The 17,167-nt window shown below is 40.3% G+C and overlaps 1 protein-coding gene and 1 non-coding gene across 8 annotated transcripts in view; one reads left to right on the top strand and one right to left on the bottom strand.

Moving 5' to 3' along the window:
* nlgn1 (neuroligin 1) overlaps positions 1-17,167 on the bottom strand; it is a 544,310-nt gene that overhangs the window by 352,628 nt on the left and 174,515 nt on the right. The window lies entirely within an intron of this gene.
* On the top strand, positions 12,311-12,413 carry LOC140197132 (U6 spliceosomal RNA). Its single transcript, XR_011885851.1, has one exon. It is a non-coding gene; the product is annotated as a U6 spliceosomal RNA (small nuclear RNA).

Genomic DNA, 17,167 nt, shown 5'->3' on the forward strand with positions numbered 1-17,167 from the left:
ACTTTGACTTCCCTTGTCAACCTTTCGAATACTTCCTCTTCTTTGGGATGCATCTATCCTGTGCCTTCCAAATTGCTCCTAGAAATTCCAGCCATTGCAACTCCACCATCATCCCTGCTAGTGTTCCCTCCCAATCGACCTTTTTTTGTTACTCCTGGAGGTCCTGTTTTTCAGCTTTCTATCTAGCTCTCTAAATTCTCTCTTCAGGACCTCCTCCCTTTCCTTTCCTGTGTCACTGGTATTAATATGTACCAAGAACTCTGACTGCTCACTCTCCCTCCTCAGAATGTCGTGGCCACAATCTGAGACGTCCCTGACCCTCACAACATTCCATATGGATCTCTCTATTGAGTCCACAGATTCTCCTTTCTACTCCTCTAACTGTGGAATCCGCTATCACCACTGTATTCCTCCTCTGGACGCTTTCCCTCCCCTCTGAGTCACACAGCACCAGATTCAATGCCGGAGACCCTATTGCTGCAACTCCCTCCAGTCAGTGGTTTCCTGCCCCCCCCACCTCCAAAACAGTATACTTGTTATTGAGGGGAACTGCCACAGAGGTACTCTGTACTGGCTGCCTATTTCACTCCCTTCTCCTGACAGTCATCCATTCACCTGCCTCCTGCAACCCGGGAGTGACTACCTCCCTGTAGCTCCTTTCTATCATCTGTCCAATTTTCCTTATGAGCTGAAGATCATCTAGTTCTATAACACATTCTCTGAGGAGCTGCGGTTCTGTGCAGCTGGTGCAGATGTGATTATGCAGGAGGTCTCCCAGAATTCCCACATCTCTCACAGTGAACAAGGGATGCCTGAGAGAAGGCTCAACACCTACATCTTGGGCATCTCCTGCAGAGGCAGAGCACTCAATTCTGAGGTTCTCGCTCATGTTGCCATCTGCCCCCCCTCCTCCCCCCCCCAGTGTGTACACCCTGTTCACTCAGAATAGATTGCACTGGCTGAGCCATGTTTGTCGCAGGCAACAAGCATGCCTGCAAGCAGGACATCAACATTGAGACCAGGTGGAACTTGCAACCAACCGCACCAGATGGAAAAGTCCCCTGAAACAATCAGAAGAATCTGTTCCTGAATCACTGAGTGTGTGCCCTCAGGCTCCCATACTTCCTTCCTGATGGTAACAATGAAAAGAGGGCATGTCCTGGATGGTGGAGGTCCTTAAAGATGGATGCCCACTTCCTGAAGAATGTCTCCTTCTTTGAAGATGTCTTGGATATAACGGAAGATAGTATCCATGATGGAGCTGACTAATTTTACAACTTTCTGCAACTTATTTCGATCCTGTGAAGCAGCCCCCCCCCTCCCCCCATACCAGACGGTAATGCAGCCAGTCAGAATGCTCTTCAAGGTAAACCTGTAAAAGTTTTTGAGTGTTTTAGGTGACAAACCATATCTCCTCAAACTCCTAATGAAACAGAGCCACTGTTTTGCCTGCTTGGGTGCACGACATCCTGGTACGAGAGGGAAAGCAGCCAGAAGTCGTGATACATGTTGGGATCAACAACATAGGCAGGAAGAGGGATGAGGTCCTGAAGTGTGAGTTTCAGGAACGAGACAGAAGGCTGAAGAACAGGACCTCAAGGGTGACGTTCTCAGGACTGCTGCCAGTGCTACGTGACAGTGATGGTAAGAATTGGAGGAGATGGCAGTTGAATGCGTGGCTGAGGAGTTGGTGCAGGGAGCAGGGTTTTAGATTTTTCAATCACTGGGATCTCTTTTGGGGAAAGTGGGACCTGTACAGATTGGATGGGTTGCACCTGAACTCGAGGGGGAGCAATATCCTTGCAGGTAGGTTTGCTAGCATGGTTCAGGAAGGTTTAAACTAATTTGTGAGTGGGATGGGACCCAGAGCGATAGAGCAGTGAAAGAAGTGCATGGAGTAAAGCCAGATCTAACATATAGAGAGGCTTTGAGGAAAGAGAAGCAAAATAAACAGTATAAAGACAGTAAGGTAGAAAGGCTGAAATGTGTGTACCTCAATGCAGGAAGCATCAGGAACAAAGGTGATGAACTGAGAGCTTGGATACATACATGGAATTATGATGTAGTGGCCATTACAGAGACTTGGCTGGCACTAGGGCAGGAATGGATTCTCAATATTCCTGGATTTCAGTGCTTTAAAAGGGATAGAGAGGGCGGAAAAAGGGGAGGAGGGGTGGCATTACTGGTCAGGGATACTATTACAGCTACAGAAAGCGTGGGTAATGTAGCAGGATCCTCTTCTGAGTCAGTATGGGTGGAAGTCAGGAACAGGAAGGGAACAGTTACTCTATTGGGGGCATTCTATAGGCCCCCTGGTAGCAGCAGAGATACAGAGGAGCAGATTGGGAGGCAGATTTTGGAAAGGTGCAAAAATAACAGGGTTGTTATCATGGGTGACTTTAACTTCCCTAATATTGATTGGCACCTGATTAGTTCCAAGGGTTTAGATGGGGCAGAGTTTCTTAAGTGTGTCCAGGATGGATTCCTGTCACAGTATGTTGATAGGCCGACTAGGGGGAATGCCATACTAGATCTAGTACTAGGTAATGAATCGAGTCAGGTCACAGATCTCCAAGTGGGTGAGCATCTGGGGGACAGTGACCACCGCTCCCTGGCCTTTAGCATTATCGTGGAAAAGGACAGAATCAGAGAGGACAGGAAAATTTTTAATTGGGGAAGGGCAAATTATGAGGCTATAAGGCTAGAACTTGCGGGTGTGAATTGGGATGATATTTTTGCAGGGAAATGTACTGACATGTGGTCGATGTTTAGAGATCTCTTGCAAAATGTTAGGGATAAATTTGTCCCAGTGAGGAAGATAAAGAATGGTAGGGTGAAGGAACCATCAGTGACAAGTGAGCTGGAAAATCTAGTCAGGTGGAAGAAGGCAGCATACATGAGGTTTAGGAAACAAGGATCAGATGGGTCTATTGAGGAATATAGAGAAGCAAGAAAGGAGCTTAAGAAGGGGCTGAGAAGAGCAAGAAGGGGGCATGTGAAGGCCTTAGCAAGTAGGGTAAAGGAAAACCCCAAGGCATTCTTCAATTATGTGAAGAACAAAAGGATGACAGGAGTGAAGGTAGGACCGATTAGAGATAAAAGTGGGAAGATGTGCCTGGAGGCTGTGGAAGTGAGTGAGGTCCTCAATGAATACTTCTCTTCAGTATTCACCAATGAGAGGGAACTTGATGATGGTGAGGACAATATGAGTGAGGTTGTTGTTCTGGAGCATGTTGATAATAAGGGAGAGGAGGTGTTGGAGTTGTTAAAATACATTAAGACGGATAAGTCCCCGGGACCTGATGGAATATTCCCCAGGCTGCTCCACGAGGCAAGGGAGGAGATTGCTGAGCCTCTGACTAGGATCTTTATGTCCTCGTTGTCCACAGGAATGGTACCAGAGGATTGGAGGGAGGCGAATGTTGTCCTCTCGTTCAAAAAAGGTAGTAGGGATAGTCCAGGTAATTATAGACCAGTGAGCCTTACGTCTGTGGTGGGAAAGCTGTTGGAAAAGATCCTTACAGATAGGATCTCTGGGCATTTAGAGAATCATGGTCTGATCAGGGACAGCCGGCATGGCTTTGTGAAGGGCAGATCGTGTCTAACAAGCCTGATAGAGTTCTTTGAGGAGGTGACCAGGCATATAGATGAAGGTAGTGCAGTGGATGTGATCTATATGGATTTTAGTAAGGTATTTGACAAGGTTCCACATGATAGGCTTATTCAGAAAGTTAGAAGGCATGGGATCCAGGGAAGTTTGGCCAAGTGGATTCAGAATTGGCTTGCCTGCAGAAGGCAGAGGGTTGTTGTGGAGGGAGTACATTCAGATTGGAGGATTGTGACTAGTGGTGTCCCACAAGGATCTGTTCCGGGACCTCTACTTTTCGTGATTTTTATTAACGACCTGGATGTTGGGGTAGAAGGGTGGGTTGGCAAGTTTGCAGACGACACAAAGGTTGGTGGTGTTGTAGATAGTGTAGAGGATTGTCAAAGATTGCAGAGAGACACTGATAGGATGCAGAAGTGGTCTGAGAAGTGGCAGATGGAGTTCAACCCGGAGAAGTGTGAGGTGGTACACTTTGGAAGGACAAACTCCAAGACAGAGTACAAAGTAAATGGCAGGATACTTGGTAGTGGGGAGGAGCAGAGGGATCTCGGGGTACATGTCCACAGATCCCTGAAAGTTGCCTCACAGGTGGATAGGGTAGTTAAGAAAGCTTATGGGGTGTTAGCTTTCATAAGTCGAGGGATAGAGTTTAAAAGTCGCGATATAATGATGCAGCTCTATAAAACTCTGGTTAGGTCACACTTGGAGTATTGTGTCCAGTTCTGGTCGTCTCACTATAGGAAGGATGTGGAAGCATTGGAAAGGGTATAGAGGAGACTTACCAGGATGCTGTCTGGTTTAGAGAGTATGCATTATGATCAGAGGTTAAGGGAGCTAGGGCTTTACTCCTTGGAGCGAAGGAGGATGAGTGGAGACATGATAGAGGTGTACAAGATAATAAGAGGAATAGAGGAGTGGATAGCCAGCGCCTCTTCCCCAGGGCACTACTGCTCAATACAAGAGGTCATGGCTTTAAGGTAAGGGGTGGGAAGTTCAAGGGGGATATTAGAGGAAGGTTTTTTACTCAGCGGGTGGTTGGTGTGTGGAATGCACTGCCTGAGTCAGTGGTGGAGGCAGATACACTAGTGAAGTTTAAGAGACTACTAGACAGGCATATGGAGGAATTTTAGGTGGGGGCTTATATGGGAGGCAGGGTTTGAGGGTCGGCACAACATGGTGGGCTGAAGGGCCTGTACTGTGCTGTACTATTCTATGTTCTATGTTCTATATGTTCTTTACAGCTGCATCAGTATGTTGCGATCAGATTAGGTCCTCAGTGATATTGACACCCAGGAACTTGAAATTGCTTACTCTCCCCACTTCTGATCCCTCTCTGAGGAACAACACTTTAAAATTCCTTAAGATTTTTTAGGAAATTTAATCGGCAGAAGACAAATGGGCCCATAGAAAAGAACGCTGCAGAGCTGAGGCCACTTTTAGCTGCAATCTCTGCACCAGAGACTGCCACTCTCACATCGGTCTCATCAGCCACAGATTGCTCTGTACCGACAATATTAATAGCTGGGATGCAACATCCATGGTTGACCTTGACCAACGGAGGGCCATTTATTAGGATATGGAACATGTTTACATTTCATTGTAATTACTGCAGTTTTTATGAAGACAGACCATTATCTAGCTTAGATAAAAAGCAAAAAAAGGCACACAAAAACACAAACATCATCTAAATAAAAGGGATGCAAGAGTAGCAGAGTTAAGGTTATATTAGTGAAATACTATTATGGGGATAGGTCTCATTCCTCTCAACTGTCAACTAAATTACAAGGCCAGATCTTGCTGGTCTGATCACCCTATTTGGAATTACCACCTGCAGTAGTCTATACTGTCATTATCTCCTGCAAACCTGATTCCACATCATCTGGTAGCAAACTCTTGTCTAATTTTGTCTGCTATGATAAACTGCAATCAATTTGTAATGATGTTTTAAACATATCAAAGACTCAGAAACATTTAAAATCTATTAAAATAAAATTAATTATATAAAACTAAAAAAATAAAGTTAAGCATACATATTTAAAGTCCTTAAACAATCAAACATACTAAAATGAAATACAATAATGTTAAAAATTTGTCATATGGAAATGCACAAAGAACTTTCCAAAACACTTGGCTTGTTCAATACATAGGTATCTTGGATGACATGTATTACAGATTAAGGTCTTCAAATACACCTGTACAACACCATATCAATGTACTTGTACCATGAATGATCAATTTCAGGGCAAACATTTTTCATTTAGCAAGCCATGGACATCTATCTGGACAATTATTAAGTTCAACATTTTTAGACTGTAACCATTATATCAATTTTAGATTGGAACCTTTGCACCAATTTTGACTTCGGTAAATTTTTTGCTGTTTGATTTACATCTTATCTGGCCCCTTATTTTGTTTATTTCTTGTTCTATCTTATGTTTAACATTATTATCCCATTTGTCATTTAATCATACCCGTCTGCCTCCATGTCTAAGAGGATCCTCTTATCTTTTTTTTCCATCTTTACAATCTCTATGTTAGCAAAAAAAACTAAAGAAAAGGCACAGATTTTAATAAGTTGGTTGGAAGATCATCAACCTGAGGTAGTAACTTGGTTCCTCGGTCCACTGATGCATTTTATCCATTGTGTATTATCATTATCATCTTTTACTTTAGTACCTCAGTAAGTGGAGGGATTTCCTTATGTGTCAATAAAGTCTCATTCTCTGAAGAACCACAGATGGTATATCAAATTGCATAAGCACTATTTTTCATGGCAAACAAGAGAGGAGATAATAATAATGACATTCTGTGAATAAATTCAATAACTGTTATCTACCATGGACCAGAAAATGCATAAATATATTATATAACAAAATGATTCATAAAAATACTTCATGTTAAAGTAATCTGAATTATTTTCATTATATTCTTTGAAATAATATATGCAGTTATATGTACATATACTTCATGTAATGACAACTTACTTCAGCAAACATAACATAATTACCAGCATAATATGCATCTTTCCAAACTGAATATATTATCATTCATATCTTTGCCCATGTTGTTTCACAATCAACTGCCAGATTAATATGAATTATGAAGTTTTATTTATCATTTTTATATCACTGATTTATTATGCAATGCTTCATAGTTACAGATGGGTTTATTGAAATACACTACATGGCTTAATATATTATAGAATATAATACTTCTATAATAAAATATATATTTTCATGACATGTAAGGCTGATTACAGTTCCCAATTACAATCTTTGTACAAGTCATATTGAATGTTGCACCAGTGGACCTAAATCCACCATTTTTAAACTGCCTATAGTTCAAAATGATTCATATTTCTGAGCCTGTATGTGAATATTGAAAACCCCCTGAGATTATGTGGTATAAAGAGAAGGAAATTTACTTTGAGCTCTGACATTCTGTCTTTCTGGGTTACAAAATATAAAATCAAGGTTGTAATGGGTTTTGGGCACCCACTATTCCAATCCCAAAATGCTGCATTTAACTTCTAAGAGCCACGTTTAACAGGCAAGTTACTACCTACACAACTACCACACATCAGTTTTACAAAATTTGCACCGAACAAGCTCTCCTGCCAATTTCAGTAAAATGAGGGAAGAGCAAGAGAATAAAGTTTCAGCAAAATGAAATCAACTGGTAACTTTGTAAAGGAAAAAAAGGATATGAACTTAACAGAATGGTGGTCCATCCATGTTGGTTCTGCTTTGAGAAAAATAGGGGAAAAAATAGAAGCATGCAAAGTAGATAACACAGAGAAAAATCAACCCCTTGTTTTACTATTTGCCTCTGGAACTCTGATTTAGCATTCAAGTTAGCAACTATGAATTTAATGTAAAATGTTTTTCAGCAATTTAGAGTAAGAACAGTAGGCCATTTAGCTCCTTTAGCCTATTCAGTAATATTATGGATGATCTGCAGTTTGATTCCCTATACCTACCTTTTCCCCATATACAGTACGTCAGCACGATTGATGAACAAAAATTGGATTATGTTCACACAACGTGATTGTTTATAATTTACAAAAACATGATACACTCAAATTCACAGAGGAGGTACAGAAATGGTAAATTCCAAAATAGCACTAGCTTATTAGAGGGATAGTTGTGTTGTAAGGTAACAGCCAAGCTTTTCCATGCTGATTGCAGCAGGCTTTCATGTTAATTCTCATGAGGAATAACTGGAAATTTAGAAATCTTGAATAATAACTTTTCAGCATCTGGTAAAGTGAGTACATCAATGAATGGCCATGCTTTAAATTCAAGCTGGGGCTTTTTAGATCCTTATTACTTTTGGAAGCTAATTCATTTCATATAACAGTTAATTTTCACCTAAGTCAGATGTGTAAGTGTGCCAGGTTTAATGTGTAAGGCTAGCAGAATGGGGTTCAAACTAAACATGTGATGGATGTTCACCATCTGGGAACATGCAGCCTTTCCTTTTTTTGCCAAGATCAGCTTTCTAACATAGCAGCTGAAACTTCTCGAAATCAAAGGGTTGTTTTTGAGTAAGATAAACTTCCAACTAACATTCTTGTTTAGCTTCTTATCATAAATGAGAGCTAGTCTTCAGTTCTTAAATTTAAATGGAAAGAATAGTCAGTTTGAGTTAAAAGGACAGCTTGGCAAACAAACACACTGTCTATCCAGCACACAACAGCACAAGGCTAACTTCTCAAGAGTTGCAGTGTAAGACAATGGAATTATTTAATTGGGTTTGTTTCAAACCAGACGATGTGGCTAAATTATTTAGTTCAAGGAAGCTTGCAAAAGATTGATACTGTTACTTAGCACATCAAATAGCTGATGTGTTAATAGTTGGAAGGTTTGTATGGTCTTTGAGTCAGCTTCACAGCATTAATTGTACGTACCTGAGAACTCTGTCTCCAGAAGCTTTTAGACTGTTTGTATAAAAAGGTATCTGAAAAAAAACTTGTAAAGTATATAATATTGTGAACCCTCGGAAGAAGGCAGAAGGACCGGATGGAGTACCTGGTAAGGCTCTGAAAACCTGTGTTTCAACCAACTGACCAGAGTATTCAAGGATATTTTCAACCTTTCACTGCTACGGGTGGAAGTTCCCACTTGCTTCAAAAGGGCAACAATTATACCAGTGCCTAAGAAGAATAACATGAGCTGCCTTCATGACTGTTGCCCGGTAGCACTCACATCTACAGTGATGAAATGCTTTGAGAGGTTGGTCATGACTAGACTGAACTCCTGCCTCAGCAAGGACATGGACCCATTGCAATTTGCCTATCGCCACAACAGGTCAGCTGCAATCTCAATGGCTCTCCACACAGATTTAGACCACCTGGACATCACAAACACTTATGTCAGGATGCTGTTCATCGACAATTGTTCAGCATTTACTACCATCATTCCCACAATCCCGATTAAGAAGTTGCAGAACCAGGGTCTCTGTACCTCCGTCTGCAATAAGATCATCGACTTCCTAACCGGAAGACCACAATCTGTGTGGATTGGTGATAACATCTCCTCCTCGCTAACGATCAACACTGGTGTACCTCAGGGGTGTGTGCTTAACCTACTGCTCTACTCTCTATATACACATGACTGTGTGGCTAGGCATAGCTCAAATACCATATATAAATTTGCTAACAATACAACCATTGTTGGTAGAATCTCAGGTGGTGACGAGAAGGTGTACAGGAGTGAGATATGGCAACTGGTGGAGTGGTGCCGCAGCAACATCCTGGCACTCAACGTCAGTAAGACGAAAGAGCTGATTGTGGACTTCAGGAAGGATAAGACAAAGGAACACATACCAATCCTCATAGAGGGATCAGAAGTGGAGGGAATGAGCAGTCTCAAGTTCCTGGGTGTCAAGATGTCTGAGGATCTAACCCGGTCCCAACATATTGATGCAGTTATAAAGAAGGCAAGACAGCGGCTATATTTATTAGGAGTTTGAAGAGATTTGGTATGTCAACAAATGCATTCAAAAAACTTCTATATATATATGTGTATTTCTGTATTTTGCATATTTAATCTTTTAAATATACATATACTGTATAAGGTATACAGAATAAATTTATTTATTGATTTATTGTCACTATTTTTTTTTCTTCTATATTATGTATTGCATTGAACTGTTAGTCCTAAGTTAACAAATTTCACGTCACATGCCGGTGATAATAAACCAGATTCTGATTCTGAATCTGAAGTCACTGTAGTAGCAGAACAACTGTATAAATGTAGAGGTAGAGGGTATTCAGGCTTATTAGGAATGGCCAAAGATCAGCAAGAAGAATGACAGTGTAACAATTTCATGTTATGAAAAACGTATCAAGTTTCAGACCAAAAGCTCAACATAACTTTCTAATCAAGTTTATGACTAAGCATTCACAGCAAGTACTGTGGCTTGCTGCTTCTTAGGCCGATGCCCTCCAGCAATCCTGTACATGAAATGAATACAAACAAAGTCCCAGGCAAGTTATTCTTAGAAGCAGTTTAAAGCTGATTGGATTTAGTTTGTAATGTATAAACCATTACAAATAAAAACATAAAAGAATAAATTCATCCTTAGTACAAAATAAGCATTTGAAAAATGTCAGATACTTATTGAACTCTGCTTCTGAAGTTTTGATTTCTTGACTTCAATGAAACTGAATTTCAGAAATAGTGTACAATACACATACAGCATTGCAGTTCGCAATCATCGTGTGACCAATACATGCCATTGCATGTTGAGGTCAATTAAACTGATTTCAGAGTAGATTGCAAGATTCAAAGTTCGAGTTTATTTGTCACATGTACATCAAAACATGCAGTGAAACATGCTGATTCTTTTAACAACCAACACACCTAAGGGTGAGCTGTAGGCAGCCTGCAAGTGTCACCATATATTCCAACGCCCAACACAGCATGGCCATAACGCTTGGCAGAACAACATCAAACACAACAAGCAACAAAACAACAACAGCAAAATCAAGCCCCGTTCCTCCCTCCTACCATGTACATACACAGTACCTCCTCATGTCAGGACTCCAGCTAGACTTCTGGTTGATTCTCAGGCATTGATCCTCAGAATCAATCCCAGGACACACTGATTGCCGAGCATTCAGCCTTGAACTCCGTACTGGCCTATGTTGGGACCCCAAACACTAACCCTAAAACCCTGGTCCCAGTATTTTACAAACACCGGGGTTATCAGAACTCATTCCTCTTCTCACATGGAACTCCATGTGCTGGTCTTCAAACACAGACCAGAGACCTTAGGCTCTGGCCTGACCTCTAATTCTACCACATCCTTGACCCTAAGCCCATCCTGACCCCTAACTCCACTTTCTGTCCCCAAAACCATCCTTATGAACCTAAAAAACTATCAAAACAACAACTGCACCTGAACTGTGCAAACACTCTACAAAATCACACCTTTAGTTCATGATAAATTTCTGCTTCTTTAGTTCTGCACTTTCACAAAACATTCTAAATAATTACAGCAGTTGCTAATTTGCTTAGGCCTTGACATAAAAATACATTGCTCAGTATATTTTGGTAACCCTGAATGCAATTGAAAAGAATATTTGTTAGTGAAGGTAAACAGAAATTAATTTAACTTTATATATATTTTTAGCTGTCCAATATAAAAACTCAAATCTTAAACATATGAATGGTAAAAGTAGAAGTTGTACGCCCTTATTACCTATGGATCGATTACAGAATCCTTAATGAGATTTAGGTTGTTTTAGTTTTGCAATCTGTATCACACAATAAAATTATCAAACTACAAAATATCAAACAACAAAAAGATTGAATTTCTACTCATGCTGCCATTGTGGATCTGCCTGAAGCCTGTTACCAATACTATACTGTCTGGATGAGAACTTGTTCATCCCTTTAATTTACACCAAAGCAAGCCTCATGTGTCTCTGAATGACTGGCAGTATTTGTGGGTTATGTATGTATGCATGTATAAAAATAATGTGGTGTCTAAAAGTGTACTGTATATTATTAACTGCTACTGACACTGCATTAGCACATTTGATGTTATAAGGACTGAAGAGGAAAATCCTGAAGCACTTGACAATTTCCAGAAATTCATTCTCAGAGCACATATAACAATTGTATCTCAGAACAGATAAAACAGGATTTCTTGGCCATTCTTTTCTTCTGCAAAGGTGAATGAACGTCTCTTTAAGGTTACTACATCTTATTCCACTAAGTGAACACATGAGTTCAGTAAAATGTCAACAGAGAACTGCAGTTTTCTGATCTAATGTTTTCTTCATGGATGTATTTTATTTTTATACACTTGAGAATAGTGTAGCTGTTTATATTTTGACGTAAATAAAAGAATAAAATTTTGCTCTGTGAGACTTAAAAAGTACAGAAACAAAAAAATTAGTGAAGATTTATTTACATTATGAGAGAAACAAATTAGGAGAAGACAAATTTGAGTAATTAGAAGAAAAATTAGAGGGGAGCTGGGGTGGATCTGCTGATTAAAAAAGCGGAAGGAGTAGAAACAATCCCATCAAAAAGGTATTCAGCTATATATATCCATAACCTACAAAGTAGCAAGCACAAGATGTTGGGTTATTCTGGATAGCCATTTCTTTCCTGGTGTGAACATGATGGGCTGAACAGCAGTCTTATTTCCAGAAATTTCTATGTGCTAAAAATATGAAGTTTAACTCAAGTGCTTTTGCAGCATATAGACAAAAACTGGAGCAGTATGGAGAAGATTAGCATGGTAGCTGCACAAAAATAATATTCAGATCCAGGAAGCACTGCGTTTTGTGAAAAAAAACCTTGGTTAGGCCACATTTGGACTATGGTGTGATGTTCTGGTTGTTACATTTTAGGAAGGACATGGAGGCTCTGGAAAAGGTGCAGAAAAGGTTCACTAGGGTGTTGCTTGGTTAGGGAATATCTAATCTCCAATTGATTGGAGAATCAATTGGTAGGAGAAGTTGGTTGGACAAACTTGAATGTTTCCTCTAAAGTACCAGAAGCTGAGAAGAGGTGTGATAGAGCTCTGTACAATTATGAGAAGCATAGTAGATAGAGTCTTTCCCAGAACAGGAATGTCAAATACCTCAGGACATAGTTTTAAGATCAGAGTGATAAAACAGTGGTGAGTTTTAACACAGAGAGTGGTAGACGTCTGGAATGTGCTGCAAAGGGTGGAAGCAGACACAATAGAGGTATTGAAGAGACATTTAGACAGACATCTGCACATATAGGAAATGAAGAGATATTGCTTCTTGAAGGTGCCCTGGATGTTAGAAAGGTTAGTACCCATGATGGAACTGGTTGAGTTCACAACTTTCTGCAGCTTTTTCCAATCTAGAGCAGTGGCCCCTTTATATAGATGGTGAGCAATTACTTAGGATGCTCTCCACAGTATATCTGTAGAAATTTGTGACTATCTTTGGTGACATACCAATTCGTCTCAAACTCCTAATGAAATATAACTGCTGCTGTGCCTTCTTTGTAATTGCATCAATATATTGGGCCCAAGACAGATCCTCAGAGATGTTGTCACCCAGCAACTTGAAACTGCCCACCTTTTCTACTTCTGATCCCTGGAAGTGGACTGGTGTGTGTTTCCTTGATTTACCCGTTCTGTAGACTAAAGTCAGTCCCTTGGTCTTTCTGGTGTTAAGTGCAATGGTGTTGCTGTGACAATACTCAACTAGCTGATTTATCTCGCATCTGTATCCTTCCTCATAGCCATCTGAAATTCTGCTAACAATAGTTGTGTCGCCGTGTTTGAGCTGTGCCTAGCCACAAAATCATGGGTGTAGAGTGAGTAGAGCAGAGGACTAGGCATGCATCCTTGAGGTGCACCAGTGTTGATTGACAATGAGGAGAAGATATTATTTCCGATCTATACAAACAGTGGTCCCCTGGTGAGGAAGTCAAGGATCCAACTGCAGAGAGAGGTACAGAAGCCCACGTTTTGGATCTTGCTTATATTGAACTTGCTTGAGGGTATTATCGTGTTGAACACTGAACTGCAGTCAATAAACAGCAGCCTGATATACTGATGTAAGCATTACTATTGTCCAGGTGATCCAAGGCCGAGTGGAGAGCCAGTGAGGTTTCATCCACTATAGACCTAGTGTGGCGATAGGCAAATTGCAGTGTGTCCAGGTCTCTGCTTAGGCAGAAGTTGATTCTTGCCATGACCAACCTCTCAAAGCACTTCCTTAGAGTGGATGTGAGTGCCACTAGGCGACAGTCATTGAGGAAACTCACCCTGCTCTTTCTGGGCATTAGTGTGATTGTCGAGATTGAAGATGTCCTTGAACACTCCCTCCAGTTGGTTGGCACAGGTTTTCAGAGCCCTACTGGGTAGATTAGCAGAGCCTGGTGCCGTGCGAGGGTTCACCCCCTTGGAAGATGTTCTGACATTAGCCTCCGAGTCAGAGATCACAGGGTCACTAGATTCTGCAGGGATTCACAGAGTTGTAGTTTCATTCTCCTTTTCAAAGCATACATAAAACACTTTGAACACATCTGGAAGTGAAGCATCACAGCCATTAATGATTTTAGGTTTTGCTTTGTAGGAAGTACTGTAACAGCCTGCAAACCCTGCCAGAGTTGACATCCATCAGATTCTATCTCTAACCTCAATTGGAATTGTTCATTTGCCCTTAAAACGGCCTTTCATAGGTCATGCCTGGTCTTTTTGTATAATTCTGGATCACCAGAGTTGAATGCCACAGATCTAGCCTTCAGCAGACTACGAATCTCCTGATTCATCCACACAGGTTTTGATGAAGTCAGTGACAACTGGGGAAAATTAATTCAGACTCGAAGATCAATCCCTGAATATCATCTAGTCCACTAACTCAAAGCAGTCCTGTAAGCGCTCCTCTGCTTCCCATGGAAGGACAAACTCCAAGGCAGAGTACAAGTAAATGGCAGGATACTTGGTAGTGTGGAGGAGCAGAGGGATCTCGGGGTACATGTCCACAGATCCCTGAAAGTTGCCTCACAGGTGGATAGGGTAGTTAAGAAAGCTTATGGGGTGTTAGCTTTCATAAGTCGAGGGATAGAGTTTAAGAGTCGCGATGTAATGATGCAGCTCTATAAAACTATGGTTAGGCCACACATGGAGTATTGTGTCCAGTTCTGGTCACCTCACTATAGGAAGGATATGGAAGCATTGGAAAGGGTGCAGAGGAGATTTACCAGGATGCTGCCTGGTTTAGAAAGTATGCATTATGATCAGAGATTAAGGGAGCTAGGGCTTTACTCTTTGGAGGAAAAGAGGATGAGAGAAGACATGATAGAGGTGTACAAGATAATAAGAGGAATAGAGGAGTGGATAGCCAGCGCCTCTTCCCCAGGGCACCACTGCTCAATACAAGAGGACATGGCTTTAAGGTAAGGGGTGGAAAGTTCAAGGGGGATATTAGAGGAAGGTTTTTTACTCAGAGAGTGGTTGGTGCATGGAATGCACTGTCTGAGTCAGTGGTGGAGGCAGATACACTAGTGAAGTTTAAGAGACTACTAGACAGGTATATGGAGGAATCTAAGGTGGGGGCTTGTATGGGAGGTAGGGTTTGAGGGTCGGCACAACATTGTGGGCCGAAGGGCCTGTACTGTGCTGTACTATTCTATGTTCTATGTTCTAAACCTTCTTGGTCCTCACCATTGGTGCTCCAGTCTTTCTTGGTTAATACCTGCTTAGTATTTAAGTGCAAATATATTCTGTCCTTCAGATTTTTTTCCATTAACTTCTCCACCATAATGGTATTTAAAACAATACCATTTTTTGGTCTTTACAACTAAAGACAAGGAAACAGACTCAAATGTTAATAATGAATGTATTAACTATGCCTTGAATGAGCATAAGGAGGCATGATATTAACTGTCAGGAATTTTAGCAGGAAGCACACACTGCCAACAGTGAAAGATCTCGATATTTTGGAATGACATATTGACCACAAGTCTGATAGGCTGCATCTTCACTGAAGGGCAGAGATTCTATATCACAATGTTATCGTTATAAAATTCTCCAAACCACTGACCAGATAAGGAAACCAATAATGATAGGGGTTCCACATTGATCTCATCAGCTATTTCAGAACCCAAAGAACTAGGAAAGCCAATCATTTCTGGTCAAAGAATGTGCTTCAGAAGAAGTAATTAAAGTACAAATGCAGCAAGGCAGGTTGCTTTTAGTCACTAATATTTCCACTGGCTCTGGGCAAAGATTGTGCAACTGCAATATTAGACCCAGTTCTTTCAACTTAGCTGTAGAGATTGCTGGTCAAGGGGGCAAGACATGAAGACGATAACCACCTTGACTGACGCCAGCCAGAGCTGTCTATATAAATACGGGTATCTATTTCTCTGCAGTTATCACACCTTGTTACTTCAAGTTCCTTACCACTTTATTACACTCTATTCTGTCATGGCTCACAAACCTTCCTGAAATGTTCCAATACTATTGTATTCAGATAAGAATTAAGAAAGCTAAGCATCAAATGCTCGGACAGATGCATCCTTAGTTCATAGTTCATTTACTATATTTCAACCTTCTCCTTATACAAACACTGACTCCCCACAATCAGAATACAAATTATTTGGATAACCCCAATATGTGTGCATTGCTGTTGAACAGCTACTCACTAACACTATTTTTCAAGACAACATAACTCCGATATATAAAGTACCAGTTTTTAGAAGCTTTTTGTATGACGCATGGCTCCGGGGTTGTACACCTAATGGATTCTTCTTTTTCTCACTTTTTCTGCTTAGTAGGTTGCTTTTTGTTATCACAATTTTTTTTCAATCTTTACGATAATGTCTTTTTTGAGACATTGTAAGTGTTGTTACTTCAATGTTCTCATGTTATTTCTTTTGCATAATATAGCAATAAAAAGATTTGAAAAGCAAAGAAGAAAGAAAGTAGCAGAGTAAGACCTGAGGAAGGTTAGCAAATAGCAAATGAAATTAGCACCCATGGTTATTATAACGCAATTAAGAAAGAAGTGTACTAGCAATTGTTGGTTATATTCATAATTGCTATTAAAAACACATTTTCTAACATTACAAATTTGTTTCCTGTTTTCCATTGTAATGTTAAGATGGCATGTAAATAAAATTAGCTGAACATGTGAGCTCACAATATAGTTTGAGCCCAAATCTAAAATGCAAATTATAGTTTGATATTTAAAATAGCTGAAGGCATATCAGCAACAATTCATTAGTAAGTAGAATATCTATTTAACAAGATTATCATTTCTTAATAAAAATGAAAAGTCTTCAGCATGAAACTTTAACATGCTTATTCATCCCATCACTGCAAACTGACACGATTTCCAGTATCCTTTGATTTTATTTTTCTAGTATCAGCAAATATTTTACTTTTGCTTTCAAGTAAATTCATCAGCCATTAGTGACACTAAGCACATTTTGTATGTAATGCCCTGGTTAATATTTTTACTGATATGCTATATGTATTTCATTTAGCAGTTCTGTAAGAGAATTTTCTTTTTTCAGCTTGCTTGGGATATTGTAGAAGATAAGAGTTGAG

The sequence above is a fragment of the Mobula birostris genome, chromosome 4 (genome assembly GCF_030028105.1).
Source record: "Mobula birostris isolate sMobBir1 chromosome 4, sMobBir1.hap1, whole genome shotgun sequence".
NCBI classification, from domain to species: Eukaryota; Metazoa; Chordata; class Chondrichthyes; order Myliobatiformes; family Myliobatidae; genus Mobula; species Mobula birostris.